Raw genomic sequence first — 17,385 nt, 5'->3', positions numbered from 1 at the left:
AGCCAGGCCCAGCTTGAGTTCCCTGACTGGGTGGGGGAGTCCGCCAAGATTAGCAATATCGATCGTCCATTCATTTCTGAGATAATCTAGTTACAGGTTGACTATATGAAATTGCATCTCTCTTGATTTTTTCATCTGCCATCAACCTGTCTGGGCCAACTCGGCTGTGGTCACAGGGTGAGCTGCCACTGGCCGGCAGAATACCCCGCTACCTGTTGCTTCTCAAGGCCATCGAGGATTCCTGAGTCAGAGCCTGTGACAGAGAAACTGCCGTGTCTGAGCCTGGAGCCAAGCGTACAAGGAAGCAGGCCCAGGAAAATGAGACTCGGTCTCCATTCCCTGCCTGGGCCCCTCTTTTTCTAGAAGACCCTTTATGTAAATGTACAGTCTCAGCTATGAAAGTGCAGGGCCACTGGGCAGTCGCTGCGCCTGAATGTGCCTGAAGCCAGGGTAGGGGAGGAGTGTGTCCCAGGGCAGGGTCACTCAGGCATGGACAGACAGGGATGAGCCACTTCTGTAGTTTTTGAAGAGCCTCCCTTGTGTATTATGAAGAAATGCCTTCCTAAGCCCAAGACAGGAGAAATGGGGACATGGTTCGTGCAAAGACTGGGGGATGTTTAGAGCAGCTGGATTCACAATGTCCCCAAACTGGAAACAACCCAAATGTCCATCACCTGGTAAAAGAATAAACAGATTGTGGCCTATCCACGTGTAGTGGGTTGAGTGGTGGCCCTCCCCAAAGGTATATATCCTCTTGCTAATTCTTGGAGCCTGTGAACATGGCCTTTTTTTTTTTGGAAAAGGGGTCTTTGCAAGTGTAATTAAGGCCCTTGAGATGTATCATCCTGGATTATCTGGGTGGGTTCCAGATCCGATGACAAGTGTCCTGGTAAGAGACACACAAGGGGAGAAGAGGAGAAGGCCGGGGGACCACGAAGGTAGAGATGGGAGTGATGCAGCCACAAGCTAAGGGATGTCTGGAGCCACGAGAAGCAGGAAGAGATGCAGAACTGAAATTTCCCTGGAGCCTCTGGAGGGAGCCCAGCCAGGCTGACAACTTGATTTTGAACTTCTGGCCTCCAGAGCTGTGAGATAATACATTGCTGTTGTTTTAAGCCACCAAATTTGTGGTAATTCATCATCAATACAAAGAAATAAACTACTATAGGGGCAACATTGAATTGATCTCAAGTGCACTGTGCTAAGTGAGAGAAGCCACACACAAAAGGCCACAACCTCTGTGGTTCCATCCTATGACACAGAAGAGGCAAAACTTTAGGGGAGACATTCGAGCACTGGTTGCCAGGGTAAGGGGAGAGCATTGAGTACAAAGGGGCCCAGGAAACTCTTTGGGGTGAGGGAAATATTCCATATCTTGATTGTGGTTGTGGTTACACAGCCATACATATTTGTGAAACCCATAGATTTATGCACCTAAAAAGATGTAATTTTATTGGATAAGTGAAGAAATACCAAAACACAGTTCTCAAAAATTGCAGTGTATTTTAAATGTTTACATTAAACAAATCAACACCTTTGTCATACCCAGAATAAAAACAATGGCAGCACAATGCCTTATTTGGAAGTAGTGTTAGCCAAATGTGAAGGTGAGATCCAGGGTGACCAGCCCTGTGACCCCACCCTGTCACAGGCTCCTGCTAGGTGACTCCTGCTGGATACTCCCCTCCTTGGGACACCTACCTTCAAACCTCACCTAAAATGCTCCTACAAACTAGGACAGGGCCGGGTGTGGTGACTCATGCCTGTCATCCTAGCACTCTGGAAGGTGGAGGTCCACGGGTTCGAGACCAGCCTGGGCAACATGGTGAGATCTCATCTCTACAATAAATCAAAAAATTAGCAGGGCGAGGTGGTATGTGCCTGTGGTCCCAGCTACTTGGAAGCCTGAGGCAGAAGGCTGAAGAGTGCAACTGAGGGAGGAACAGTCAGGTCGCACCTGCGCTGGCTGGTTCTCACAGCAACAGCCAGAGGACAGAGGTGGGCAGACAGGAGGTAGGCAAGGCACAGGAAGGGCCTCGTGCAAAATGTCTACAAAGTATGACACCGTGGGCCGCTTGAATTGTCCAACATAACACTCACAGATGTTCATTATATGTGAAAGCAATGTGCAGGTTAGATTTTTTTCCTGGGCCAGGATTTTGTGGTATCCCCGATGGTTGCCAAGAAGCAGTCAACGCAGGTTGTAGGCTGTAGTGGATGTAGGTGTTTGGTCTGACCGTGAGGGTGGCCTCCAAGAAGTGTCAGTGCCTTGAGCGTGTGACCAACTCACATGCCTGGGTGGGGGTGGGGGGGAGGGTGTGAATGAAAGATACACTTCTGCACGTGCTCTGATCACACGGCCACCTTGCCAACTCGCATCCTTAACACTTCTTGCCTCTGCCACGGCCGTCCTTGACCAAGGCCATCACTCCTGTCCACGCCTCCATCGTCTCTGGCATGGGTTTCTCCTGCGGCCTCTTAAAGACTCTTCCCTCATTCCTCTGACTTTCTATGTCCAATAGGACCTGAAATAAAAATTGCATCCCCTCTCTCTCTTTCTTTTTAGAGACGGGGTCTCACTCGGTCGCCCAGGCTGGAGGGCAGTGCAATCCTAGCTCACTGTAGCCTTGATCTCCTCAGGTGATTCTTCTGCCTCGGCCTCCCAAGTAGCTTGGATTACAGGCTTGCCACTGTGCCTACATAAATGCTTTTTTCTATTTCATAGCGATGGGGTCTTGGTGTGCTGCCCAGACTGGTCTCCAACCCCTGGTCTCAAGAGATCCTCCTGCCTTAGTCTCTCAAAGTCCAGGGATGACAGATGTGACTCGCTGTGCCCGGCCCCATCTCTTTCTCTAAGCCCATATCCCTTACCAGGTTGTCAGTGTTCTAGTGTGAAAGGCAAAATTCCCAACAAGTGCTATGCAGTCCTGCAGAGCCGAGTTCCCGCTTGTCTCTCCAGCCTCCTCTCTCCTTCCTCCCCCTCCGGCTCTCTGCTCCAGCCACCCTGCCTCTGTGCCAACTCCTCTCCCCGCTGTCTGCACTCCCTCCCATCCCCAGAGACTCGAGCTGTCTCTCCTCTCTGCCTGGAATGCTTTACCCCTCAACCCGCCTCACCTTGCGCTCCCACTCACTCTACCACGCTGGGCCCGAACATCACTTCTGTGGCAAGCCCTTTGCGTCCACCCCTGCGGTCCCCAAGCTCTACGGCTACCTCATTCCGTGTTCTTTTAGCTCCTGGTCATTTTAGATCGAGAGAGAGAAAGACAACCAGACGAACAGAGACACACACATAGAGAGAGACAGAGACGCAGAGAGAGACACACAGATGCAGAGAGACAGCCAGAGGGAGAGACAAAAAGAGAAACAGAGACAGAGAGAGATAGGCAGAGAGAGACAGACCGAGATAGAGAGAGACAGAGAGTGGCAGAGAGAGAGACAAAGAGATGAAGAGATAGAGACAGAATCAGAGACGGGTGGAGAGAGAAACAGAGAGAGAGACACACACGTGCAGATGCAGAGAGAGACAGAGGGAGAGACCAAGAGAGACAGAAACAGAGAGACAGTGAGAGATAGGCAGAGAGAGATAGAGAGAGAAAGAGTGGCAGAGAGAAACAGAAAGAGAGACAGGTTGAAAGAGACAGACAGAGAGAGAGAGAGAGAGAATTCATATGAGAATGAACAGGTATCTTGTGAGAGGAGAGTTTGAGGGGAGAATCTTGTCCTTCTCTTTTCAAATCCCCAGCCCCTGAAAGAGTGACCAGCACTTGGTGAGTGCTCAAACAAGTGTTAGTGAAATTACAAATAAGGGGATGAGTGGATGAATAAATGAATGAATGAATGCTGTATGTATCAGTCTCACCCTTGGTAGTACAGCTCAGACCTAAGCACAGGGCACACGTGAAAAAGCACCAACCAGCAGAACTGCCAATTCAATGCTGACCTGGTGCCCGGTAGATACCCAGGCAGGAGAGGACTGGCTTCAGAAAGCCACGGTGAGTCCCCTATCCTCCTCACAGCCCTCGGGATCCAGGGCCTTGTCTGTACGCTGTTGGTCGGGTGCCTGCTTAAATCTGTACAGCATGCAGAACCCGGAGGACTCTGGCCAGTGTTTGACAAGTTGGTCTCTGAAGGAAACTTTCCCAGAAGAGCAGAGACTGGAAATGTGATCGAGTTCACCCAGAAAAGTAGTTTCTGGAATTGCAATCCAGGGGAAATATTAAGGTAGATGAGGGAATAAAAATCTTCCCTAAGGTGGGGAGTGGCTATTTCTTCCAATCACCTTAACTTTTTCCCTTAAACAAAAAAAATGCCAGCACTCACTGTGAACCTCCAACCTATACAAGCAGTATATTGTATTTTCCTAGAAATTAAGTTGCTTGCCATCTGAGGGTACTAAATGCACATGGGTGAAACCAGTGTGCCATTTTTTCATTTAACAAATATTTAGTGAGTACCACTGTGTCAGGGCTCTACTTGGCACTGGGTGTTAACTGCAAGATGCTGCCCACTAATTTGCTTTTTCTCTGGACTTCCTCTATGTATGCTGTAGTTTTTACATCTGTTATAGCTAAGGGCATGACGTTTGATTCCTGGTTCCACCATTTTTTGACTCTAAACTTGGGCAAGTTACTTAACTTCTCTGTGCTCCTTCATCAGTAAAGTGGGGTCGAATGATACTTCTATCCCATAGGATTGTGTGAAATTAAATAATTCAAATTTAAAGCTATTGGAACTTTACATCATTCTGAGCCTTGAGAGGAATGTGGCTATGCAGCCTGCGTCATGTGACATTCAGCTACAACTACAGGCTTGTGCCACCACGCCTGGCTAATTTTTTATTTTTTTGTAGAGACGAGGTATTTTCATGTTGCCCAGGCTGGGCTTGAACTCCTGGGCTCAAGCAATCCTCCCGCCTCAGTCTCCTGAGTAGCTAGGAGTAGCTGGGACTATTGGCGTGCACCACCACACCTAGCTTTTTAATATTTTTTGGAGAGACAGGGTCTCACTATGTTGCCGAGGCTGGTCTCCAACTCCTGGCCTCAAACAATCATCCCATCTTGATCTCCCAAAGCTCTTGGATTGCAGGCATGAGCCCCAGGCCTGACCCTTCCTTCCTTCTTTACATCACAACTCCAGACTTTCCCTGGGGTCTTCCCCTCCCTCCCTCCCTGCCCAAACTTTTGGTTAGTGTAGGGCGATACTTCGGGTCTGGTGGAGGAGCACAGGATCCAGGTCTAAGCCAGTCGAAACACTGCATTTCGCCACCCGCAGTGATCGGTTCAGGGATTGTAACTGATGTAAGCTGGTCCAATCAGAGTGAGCTCCAGGGCCGTGGCAGCAGCCCAATTGGCTTGACCTCGGGAGGCTGGAGCTGAAGCCTCTGCCATCCTCTTAGGTGAGAATGGAACAGGTGCCCCCAAAAGCCTTAGCTCAGACAGTGCGACACTGTTCTGGGGTCACTAGCACAACCCCATATCTAGTTAGGTGAAAAGCCAAATATAGTTCCAAGTCCACACATTTTCTTTTGCCTTGAACCAGACATTTTCGCCCTGTAGGTGAAGGTCCCAACAGACACGTCACATATCCATGTGATACCTGTTTGGCGAGTGCTTGCCACCTGCCAGGACCTGGGCTAGGTGGAGTTGGGGGGTGGGGGTGGGGGGGAAACGAGTAGTGTGCGGCACAGACACTGTCACTGTTCTCAGGGACCGTGAGGTCTAGATGACAAAATGAGGCCCAGGCCCTGTCTCTCCGCCCATCCTCACAGCTACCCTTTCTAAGAACTTCTGGGTGAGGAAGCCTGTGTCTCACATTCGCTGGGAGCTTGGGAGTGCTCACCCTGCCAATGGGCATGACGTGCTCTCTCTTGACCCTCTGGAACTTAAGCACCACGCACCCTCCTTGACCCATGCTGCTACCTTGTCACTGGCTTAGGGGAGGCAGAGGTGTGAGGACGGATGTCCCCGGAGGCTGCACAAAGTCCTTCAGCTCTGAACAAGGGTTGGACAATTAGGCTACATGAGTTTCAGGTGCGGAGGAATTTAAACTGATATGGTAGGTATGACTGTCACCATAGTCCAAGGGAAACACACACACATACAGACACACTTCAGTGGGAATCTATGTAGACACATTTTAGGCACTTGTCAGCTGGTATGCTGTCTTCAGAAAGATTCTCTTCTACCAGCATCAAGAACTGGAAGGAAAAGTCACCCAGGCTGGAGTGCAGTGGCACAATCATAGCTCACTGCAGCCTCAAGCTCCCGAGCTCAAGCATTCTTCCGCTTCAGCCTTCTGAGTCACTGGGACTACAGGTCTGTGCCTGGTGAATTTTTAAAATTTTTATTAATTTTGTAGAGACGGGGTTTTGCTATGTTGCCCTGGCTGGTCTCAAACTCCTAGCCTCAAGCGATTCTCCTGCCTCAGCCTTCCAAAGCACTGGGATTACAGGTGTGAACCGCCATACCTTGTCTCAAGTCTTTAGAGTGGATTATGTTTTCATAATTTTCTCCATATGTTTTACGCTTCATACCGGTGGTTTAAAATTTAAATGTATGCAGGTAAGGATCATGTTAAGCATTGGCCAGTAGATGGCAGCAAGTTTGAATTTGGCCTGGGAAACGCACAGATTTTCTGTAGCTGGACCTAACAGAGCATAGAAGTCAGGCCAAGCACAGCACAGGCTTAAAGGTAAACAGCTTTAAAATGAGAACTGAAATGTGGCTGCGATCCTTATCATGATGAACATGTTTCTAAAGTCTGTTTGCACCTCTATTACTTTATGTTATTTAAGAAACATGTATTGAGCCGGGCTCGGTGGCTCAGCCTGTAATCCCGCGTCTTGGGAGGCCGAGGTGAGTGAATTGCCTGAGCCCGCTGGTTTGAGACCCGCCTGGGCGACTTGACCAGACCTCATCTCTAAAATAAATCAAAAAATTAGCTGGGCGTGGTAGCATGCGCCTGTAGTTCCAGCTACTTTGAAGGCTGAGGCCGAAGGATCGCCGGAGCCCAGCAGGTCGAGGCTGCGGTGGCCGGGAGCAGCCACTGCACTCCAGTCTGGGTGACAGAGTGAGACTCCAACTCAAAAAAAAAAAAAGAAAGAAACATGTATTGAAAACGACCCATTTTGTGCCTAGGCAGGACAGGGCTGTCACGGCAGACGGGGTTGCTGCCACTATGGAAGTTACATGCTAGTACAATCTCTTAATTTATCATCCCAATATAAATGGTTTCTAAATGATGGTTTGAAGCTGATGTACTGAGGTACAAAGCAAGGGTGTTTCAGAGAGGTGTGTGTGTGGCGGGGGGCGGGGGGAGGGAGGGTGTCAAAAAAACTCAGAATTTATTTATAAAAAATTGTGTATTTATTTGTACATGTTCCAACTTCAGTCATCTTCAAAGTACTCTCCATTTGATGCAATACACCTATCAAGACACTTTTCCCACTGCTCAAAACAGTTTTTGAACTCAATTTCGATGTCTTTTTAGGTGCTTCTGCTGTTTTTTGTTTCATCTCTTTCACATCAGCAAAACATTTCCCTTTAAGAACTTTTTCATCCTGGGAAACAAAAAGAGTTGCTTAGGGTAAGATCAGGTGACTAGGGAGCATGGGGGCACGGAGGTTATGTCATTTGTGGTCAAAACTGCTAAACACTCAGCACCGTGTGGGCACATATGTTGTCATGGTGGAAGAACCAGTCACCTCTTTGCCTCAACTTGGGGTGTTTCTTTTGCAAACTGTGACGCAACCTTCTCAAAACCTCCAGATAAAAACTTTCATTGACCATTTGATCCGGAGGAACAAATTCCAAATGTACACTCTCTTACATCAAAGAAACAAATGGTCATCGTTTTCACTTGTGCTTTTTGGGGTTGTGGAGCAGTGGCAGTTTTCCATTGGCTGGACTGCTGTTTCATTTCTGGGTTGTAACCATAGCACTAAGATTCATTTCCCATTATGACTTTGGAAAAAAAAATCATGGTCAGCCTCCAACTCTCCTACACAGCCCAGCATGCAGCCAAGCGATGGTCTCTCTGTTCAAGCGTGAGCAGGTGAAGCACGAATTTTGCTGAGACTCATTTCATGCCCAAATTTTCAGATAAAGTTTGCTGACAGGCACTCTATGACATCCCAGTCAACTCCACGAGTTCATCAATAGACCGACAGCATCTTCCAGGATGGCTTGACCAATTCTTACCACATTTTTTTCAGTCCAGCTGGTTGAAAAACACCTGGAATGAGATTGATCATCAGTCGACATTTCACCTTGTTTAAATTGGGAAAACCATTTGCAGACTTGTGTTTGACTCAGAGCAGCATCGTTGTAAGATGTCTGCAGCATAACAACCATTTCCACTGAATTTTTCCCCCCAACAGAAAACAAAATTTCACTGCTGCCCATTGTTCATGTAAATCACCCATCATGAAAAGGGAAAACATGTTGAAAGAATCTAAAAAAAAAAAAATTCACTGAAGTCGAACACAGCCTCTCACAGCAATGCTAGCTGGTACACTGATGCTCATGGGTTTCTAGAACATTTATCTAGCGGGGTAGGCCTGTACTACAAGGGGCTCAACCTCCAAAAGATAATTCTGGTTTTTTTGGGGTCCCCTCATGTACAAGATGTTTTTAATCCCATATGGCTTACAGTCACCAAGAATGACTAGCAGATTCCATGGCTCACTAAAATGACTTCTGCACCGAGAAAAGAAAATTTAGTTTCCAGAGGGTTGAGTCATATCTCAGATATGAAAAAACAAATTTTTATGACACCCTGAGCTAAGAGTTGATGAATGGGCATAGATGGACCTGGAAAATGTTTAGTAGTCAGGAAGTATTTCTTCTCTCTTATAACTGTCTCTAGAGATTGCTTATGTGGTTGATGATTCAGAAGAAGGATGCCTTCCACAGAAGCACTAAAAGGCATCAATAGTAACAAGTTCAAAAACTTTTGAGTAGTAGAAAAAGCATCTTGATGGGTGTATTGCATCAAACAGAGAGTACTTTGAAGGTGATTAAAGTGCAAACATGTAAGAATAAATACACAATTTTTTATAAATAAATTCCGGAGTTTTTTTTTGGTTCCCCTTGAATGTTTGGGAAGTCTGTCATTGAAACTCAGTCTACGAGGTAAGGGTTTGACCCAGACTTTTAGGTTGAAAGGTTTTGATAGGGAGAAGGCAAAGGAGAGAGATTGGGAGACATATAGAGAGAGGTGGTAGGAAATAAAGACGAGGCAGTGCATCAGTCGGCGATCGCTACAGTAATGTCGTGAGACAAATTGTCCAAAGCTCAGCGACATATAGGAAGCATTCATTTCTCCCTCGTGTGGTTGTGGGTCAACTTGGGTTCAGCTGATGTGTGCTGGGGTCTGCTGGGCTGGGCTCGGAGCTGCAGGGAAGGTCTAGGTCTGCTCCAGGCATCCTTCCTCCTTCTTGGACCAACTTCCTACTGATAAACGAGTGGAAACGCTCAATGCCTCTTCAGTCTTAGACTCAGAACCTGCCCACTGTCACTCCCACCCTCAATCTTTTGGTCAAAGCAAGTCACACAGACAATCCCAATATGGCTGTGACGGGGAAGTATATGCCTCCCATGGAGGTGGTGGTGGTGATGTTTAGAGAACGAATATTTGCTGAACTCTAATCCGAATCTTTTTCTGTTAGGTTTCTCAGGCACAGCAGGTGGGCCAGGAGGATTGCCAAAGAGAGAAGGCACCTTTCTCAGGGAGCTGTGACACTGGTCAGGGAGCCAGCTGGGCTCAGTTTTCCCTTGTGTGTGATGCTACTGGACCCTCTCAAGCCCAGCTGATGGGGTCTGAAGCCCCACTTGGAGTGGCAGCTATGCGTGGGTGCCCAGGCACCAAGCACCAGGGCAATAAAGGGTTGAGGTTCAAGTGTTTAGGGCAGTACCAAGGACGTGAGACCCTGGACTAGAGTGGGCTCAATCTAGCCCAACTTTCTTTTTGATAATCACAATCACCCAGGGGAGGGGGAGATGCTTACTAAATGTTCAGATAACCAGAAATCCTGCTTCTGTGGGTCTGAGGAGGGGCCTGGGTTTCTTTACTTCTAACAGTTCCCATAGGATGTTGATGGGGCTGGTCTTTAGACCACACTTTGAGTCGCAGGGGCTTAAAAGTCCCTTTCAACTCTCAATTGTTGGAATGACTCTAGTAGGGAAAGAAAGTTGGGTGTCCACATTTCTGTAGGACCTTTTCTGTGGTGGCCTTGACATTGACTCTTCACAAGACCTATTTCATTTCATCTTCTCCTTATCCAACCTTGTGATTGCCTGAGTATCCCCATTGTACATAAAATCAAAGGGAGGATCCGAGAGATTAAGTAACTTGCCGGAGGTGTAACAGTTAACAGGTGAAGGATTTGGGATTCAAACCAACATCAGACTGGTCCAGTGATCATTAATTAATTGTTTCACTCATTGATTAATCTAAAAAGAATTATTTTTAAAACTCTATGAACTAAACACTGTACTAGGCATTCAGGACATAAGGTAAGCAAAACAGATGAGGCACTGCTCCCGCCCCCCCCCCGAGAAGGTGGACATTTGGCAGAAAAGGTGGACATTTAAACAAGAAACAGGCCAAGTAATGGCTCATGCCTGTAATCACAGCACTTTGGGAGGCTGAGGCAGGAGAACTGCTAGAGCCCAGGAGTTCGAGACCAGATTAGGCAACATAGAAAGACTTGTCTCTACAAAAAAATAAAAAAATTATCTGGGTGTGGTGGTGCATGCCTGTAGTCCCAGCTACTCGGGAGGCTGAAGTGGAAGGATCTCCTGAGCCCAGGAGGTCGCGGCTGCAGTGAGCTATGAATGCACCATTGTGAAACTCTGTCTCTAAACGAGGGAGATGGGGAGAGATAGATAGATAGATAAACAGAGACAGAGACAGACAAGAAATGATACCATGAAGCAAAAACAGATTGTGCTTCTGCCGCTTCTCACTGCAGTCATTGCTGTCGCCTGTCCTGTGCCCCTCGTCTCTGGCCTAGAAGACTACAATGATTTCTCATCTCCTTGTCTAGAATTCTCTTCCCCACATCTTTACTGGGCAGGCCCATCCTACTACTCCAACCCCACCTGCTCCGTGAGGCCATATATGGCACACCAGTTGAGAGTATGGATGGTGGAGTCCCCACCTGGGCCTGCCTTCCAGCTCTTCTGCTTATTTGCTGTATGATACAGGGCAAGTTACTTCATTTCTCTGGGCATCCGTTTCCTCATCTGTCAAAGGGGAGGCTATGGCCCCTACCCTCCAGGTTTGCTGTGAGGATGAAATGAGCTGTGTCCGAGGGTACACAGCCTAGAAACTTCTGCTTCTGCTATTCCCTAACCATCCTCCTGCCTGTGATGCTCCCCCTTTCATTCAAGTGTTTCACATCACACTGTTGTATTTTCTTCTCTGTTCTTGTTATTCAACCATCTGGGTATTCACCTGAGTGTTGTCTGTCTCTATACTTCCAGAATCTAGGCCAGGTGACCTGGGTCTTGTACCCTATGTGTCTCCAGCTCCGGGATCTGGGCCTGGCACGTGGGAGATTCTCAATGACTATTTACTGAAGGAATGAATGAATGAACATGAGCAGATGGGGTGCTGTGGAAGAACACAGCCATGTCCTCTAGCCCAGGTCGGGCAGTCTGGAACCGACTCCCTCCTACAGTGCATGATTTGACCCAACCAGGTGCTGCACCCCAACCTGAGAACCCCTGCTTCTGCCACTAAGAACAGATGATGGAAAGAAACGGATGGGCCCTGCTGGCCTCTGCTGACCTCTTCCTTGAGTAGTTTGAGCCTTCCTGGAAAAATCTTTAGCGGCTTTAAACCCGAAAGTCAAAACTTGAAGAAACTCTAGTTATTGGAGGCGAAAGCCAACAGTCTGTCTTGAATCATGTTGGTCTGTGTCATACCTTTGACATTATGTTTAAACACGGGTTTTTATATTTAATAAACAAAAGGGCCCTGAGAGATTCTCTGGAGCCTTCTGCTCACATAAATCATTTTTCTGAACACATCCTGCCATTTAAACTGGGGATCTGGCCAAACTTGGAGGGAGGGGTGGAGAGGAGGAGAAGTCCTCATGCGGCCGGCTGGAGTTGCCAATGAGCTTCCGCTTTCTCTGAGCAAATGACAGAATGAAGCAGATGCATGGCTTTTGCTGAGTCCTTCTTGCAGGATTTGGAGCCTTCCTGAAAATCAGCTAGATGCTGGTGTCAGCCTCACTCCAGGCTGCTGGGAGTGTGAACTCAGGAGACCCGAGAAAGATGGCTCAGCCTGTAAATGCTGTTCTCGTCTGACTGCTGATTTCTGAAATCTTAATAGTAAAGTCTTTCTTTCTGCAAAGAGACAAGTGGCTCAAAAAGCACATATGAAGGGGACCTCCCCAAAAACCTAGTATTATCTTTTGGAGGGCAGGCCCCTTGTAGTACACTTGGAATTTATTCCTCTGGATCAAACAGTCAACCAAAGTCTTTATCTGGAAGTTTTGACAAGGTTGCATCATGATTTGCGGAAGAAAAGTCCTGAGTTGTGGCAAACAGGTGACCGGTTCACCATGACAACACACCTACCCACACCATGCTGAGTGTTCCACAGTTTGGGGCCAAAAATGGCATGACACCTGTGCCCTATCCTCCATCTGATCTCACCTCAAGCGACTGTTTTTTGTTTGTTTCCCAGGATGAGAAAAGTCCTCAAAGGGAAATATTTTGCCCATATGGAAGAGGTGAAACAGAAAAACCGGCAGAAGCACTAAAAGGCATCAACATCAGCAAGTTCAAAAACCTTTTTTGAGCAGTGGGAAAAGCATCTGAGTAGGTGTATTACATCAAACGGAGAGCACTTTGAAGGTGACTGAAGTGCAAACATGTAAGAATAGATACACAATTTTTAATAAATAAATTCTAGGTGTTTTGGGGCCCCCCTCATATGTTTGAGAGGGAAAAGTCTGTCGTGGAAATTCAGTCTATGAGGTAAGGGCTTGATTCTAGACTTTTAGGTTGAAAGGTTTTGATAGGAAGAAGGCAGAGAAGAAAGACTGGGAGATGCACAGAGAGAGACGGTAGGAGATAAAGACAGGGTAGTGCATCAGTCAGCGATCACTACAGTAATGCCGTGTAACAAATCATCCAAAGCTCAGCGACATATATGAAGCATTTATTTCTCCCTCATGTGGTTGTGGGTCAACTTGGGTTCAGTTGATGTGTGCTGGGGTCTGCTGGGCTGGGCTCGGAGCTGCAGGGAAGGTCTAGGTCTGCTCCGTGCATCTGTCATCCTTCTTGGACCAGCTTCCAACTGACGGGTGAGTGGAAATACTCAATGCCTCTTCAGTCCTAGGCTCAGAACCTACACACTGTCACTCCCACCCCCATTCTTTTGACCAAAGCAAGTCACACAACCAATCCTAATATGGCTGTGGGCAGGGAAATATATGCCTGCCATGGAGATAGTGGTGATGATGTCTAGAGAAAGGACACTTGCTGCACCATAATTTAACCTTCGGTAGGCAGCCTGCGTTGATCCAAGGCCACTGTTACCAGCGTCACTGCATGTCTTGCTTTGCATTTATCCCTTTCTGTTTTTTTGCATCCTCACAGAATTAGAACAATGAATCCTAACTGGGGCTCAGGGACTTTGCACCATAATTTTGTTCTGCAAATAACTCCTTTCTCCCAAATGCTCCTCCAATTTCCATTACCCGCTCCAAACTGCAGAATAACAGGCTCCACTTACTCTACTTCCCTGGGCTAAAGCTGATCACATCCATTTCCCTCTCTAGACCCTTGTAGTCTTGGTTTGGATACTTGGGGGGAGGGGTAACCGCCCCCTGAGAAAAGCCCCAGCTGTGGCCTAGTATGCTTGAATTTATCAAAAATCCCCGTATACACATCAGGGTCAAGGAGCCAGGAGCTAGAGTTTCAGACTCACCTTAATGAGATTCTCTTTCCCACCGGAAATTCAATAATAAAGGTTATTTTCATAGTTACTACGTGTATTTTGTTATGGTCGAGCTAAAAATCAGAAATTGACATATCAAAGCTGACAACAGCAAAACCTAAACACATTTTCCTGTTTGCCCGGCAGCGCGCATGCGCACAGCCTCTCACCTTTGGCTTTGATCTTGCAATTTGCCGGCAGCTGGGTTCGCACGCTCCCACTTGGGTAAACAGAAGGAGTGGGAACCGCAGAGGGCTGCGAGACGCGGCAGCAGCTCTCTCCTTCCTGGAGCTGTGAGCCTCGGGCCGGCCCCAGCCTCCGGCGCATCAGCAAGGACGCAGCTCGCGTCGTGCAGATTCACCTTGGGACGGAGGGGGCGACATGGACACCTGCCCTGCCCAAAGCCTGAGGAGGAGCACGGCCTGGTTGACTCTCACCTTTCCTCTTCTCCAACAGCAGTTTCAGTCTCGTGCCCTTTGGGGCCTGGGTGACAAAGCAAGGTGAGGGCCACACGTGTTTATCAGTCGAGGCATGGGAGGAGTAAAGGAGTCTCAGAGTGAGGAAATAGCAGGTGAGCAACACTGAGTGTCCGGTTTTATGGGGAAGGAAAGCCTGGTGAGCCCACTTTTAAACTAGGAAAAACACAACATCAGTAAGAGTACCTGATCTCAAACCAGGCAAAGTGGGGACCAAAGGGAGGCCCAAACTTTACCTGTACAATGTCCACTTGTGTACCAAATCCTGAATTGTACCTCACATCTTTAAAATAAAATATTTTTTAAAAAGTAGCGCACATCTGTGGTTCCAGTACTTGGAAGGCTGAGATGGAAGGATCACCTGAACCCAGCAGGTTGCGGCTGTGGTGGCTGTGAGCGTGCCACTACACTCCAGCCTGGGTGTCGGACTAATACTACTCCAAACAACAATGACAATAACAGCAACAACGACAGCAAATAATACTATGGCCAAAGAGAACAGAAGTTGGCTGTTAGTCGAGATAATTGTGATGTACAAATGTCTGGCACTGTCGAAAGATACGGCAGGGTCTGCAGAAAGAATGTGGGTGGGAGAGGAGAGGAGGGGGGTGTCAGAAGACCCTGGCTCTAGTCCCAGTGGAAAAAAAAGTATGAAAAACTACCTGTTGGGTACTGTGTTTACTATTGGAGTGATCGATTCAGTAGAAGCCCAAACCTCAGCATTGCACAGTCTGAAATAATAATTTAAAAAAATATGAGAGTAGGGATTGGGCAAATGCTATAACCATCCTGTGGGGTCCATCTCTATCAAGTGGCCTCTAAGGGCTGATCCGTGACATTGGTACCCATCTTAGACAAACCCTGTGCCAAGGACCCTGAAGATAAGGCACTAACCTTGCCCTCTTAGTGCTTGGGATCTAAGGGCGAGACAGGAAGAGCACAATGAAGGTTAACAGACACACAAACCCACGGGGTACAGGTGCAAAGCGATGGATGCACTGCAAAATGGTACCCATGGGACTCATGTGGTGGTGGAGGTGAGTGTCATCGAATTCAGTAACACTGAATTCAGTAACCAGAAGCAAAAGTGACAATTCCAACGATGTCTCATTAGTTAGTCATTTAAGCCAACACTTTTGAACACCTTTGATATAAGTGCTTTTTTAAAAGATGACCTTGTTCATTCTCTGCTGTTCTCTATGAAATGGACATGGTTCTTCTTCCCAAGTTTCATAGGCAATAGCGCTGAAGCACAAAGAGGTTGTTAACGTGTCCAAAGTCTCACAGCCAATGAAGGGAAGGATTGAGGCATGAACCTAGTTAGTCTTGCTTTCAAGTGCTACACCATGCTACCTTCCTCCCTGTTGCCACAGGAACACTAAATTAGCAGAGATGGGATAGGGCCTCGGCTTTTGGTGGGGTCTCACCAACCACCTGACATTCTTGGGCAACTTGTGGCTTGGCAAGGGACTTCCCGAGTCCAACCTGAGAGGGAGAGTCAGAGGCTTGTGCTGGGAGAGTGATGACATTACACACATTGTATCCTCCCAAATTCATGTCACCTCTCTCTCTGGCATTTTCACAATTCCTCATCCATTCCCCAATGTGTATGGAATAGAAAGGCTGACACTTCTTCCCTGCCCTTGGCCACTGTAGGCCTGGGTCAGTCCCAGATCGCGACTCAGTTACCCCTCCCATGGCTCACAGGCTAGGGGTGGCAGTGTGATCTACTGCCTCATACATCCTTGTCTCAGGAAACAGGAAGTCCAACCTGCTAAAGAACAGAATGTTCCAGAACAGAGATTCTGAAAGTGCACCCAAGAACCACCTGCATAAATGTCACCTGGGGAATTTGTTTATCACACTTATTCCTCAGCTTTATACCAGACCCCCGGGATGAGGCCCAGGAATCTGACATTTTATTAAACCCTTCCCATGCTTTCCTGCAAATTAATGTTGAGAATGTGATTTCTCTTCCTTTACTTTTTTTTTTGACGTGGAATCTCACTCCGTCGCCCAGGCTGGAGTGCAGTGGCATGCTCACGGCCACTCCAAGCATCGACCTGCTGGGCTCCACTGATCCACCTGCCTTAGCCTTCCAAGTAGCTGGAATTACAGGCATTTGCCACCATACTCGGCTAATTTTTGATTTATTGTAGAGACAAGGTCTCGCCAAGTTGCCCGGGCTGGTCTCGAACCTGCAGATTCAGGCAGCCCACTTGCCTCGGCCTCCCAAAGTGCTGGGTTTACAGGTTGAGCCACCAAGTCTGGCTCTTCCTTTACTAGGGAATCCTACAATATTGCTTTGGTCAGGGGAAGCAATGCTATTTATCAAGTTATAAAGACACTTTCAAAGGGCAGGGCAGTGTGGCATCCAGGAATTAGGAATGGCAAATGCCAGGCCATTGTGTCTGTGTGCATGAGACCTGAGACAGCGCTATCCTTCTCCAGGTGTGGGTGTAGGCTGCACCGCTGCTGAAGTCTGGCCGCCCTTATGCTCACGCTTCTCACGCATCCCATGAGCCATTCCATGGGAAATTGTTCCCTGGCTAGTAGCACTTCTTTACCTCAGAGAATTTGCCAGAAGAGTCCAGATTCAAGCACCTGCCCAGTTCCCTACAGAGGACTCGGTTCCCTGTGTTGAGTCCTAGTACTGAGCCAATGGATGTGTGTGTCCCCAAGGTATAGATTCTTGCTCTACCCTCCCTGGTGATGTGGCTCTGGGCTGGTTTCTTTTTTTTTTTTTGAGTTGGAGTCTCACTCTGTCACCCAGACTGGAGTGCAAAGGCCGCTCCCGGCCACCGCAGCCTCGACCTGCTGGGCTCCGGTGATCCTTCCGCCTCAGCCTTCCGAGTAGCTGGAACTACAGGCACGCGCTACCATGCCTGACTCATTTTTTATTTATTGTAGAGATGACGTCTCGCCAAGTTGCCCAGGTGGGTCTGGAACCCGC

The sequence above is a fragment of the Carlito syrichta genome, unplaced genomic scaffold (genome assembly GCF_000164805.1).
Source record: "Carlito syrichta isolate Samal-C Ts95f unplaced genomic scaffold, Tarsius_syrichta-2.0.1 Scaffold301929, whole genome shotgun sequence".
NCBI lineage: Eukaryota > Metazoa > Chordata > Mammalia > Primates > Tarsiidae > Carlito > Carlito syrichta.
Note: the sequence above shows the minus strand (reverse complement) of the source record.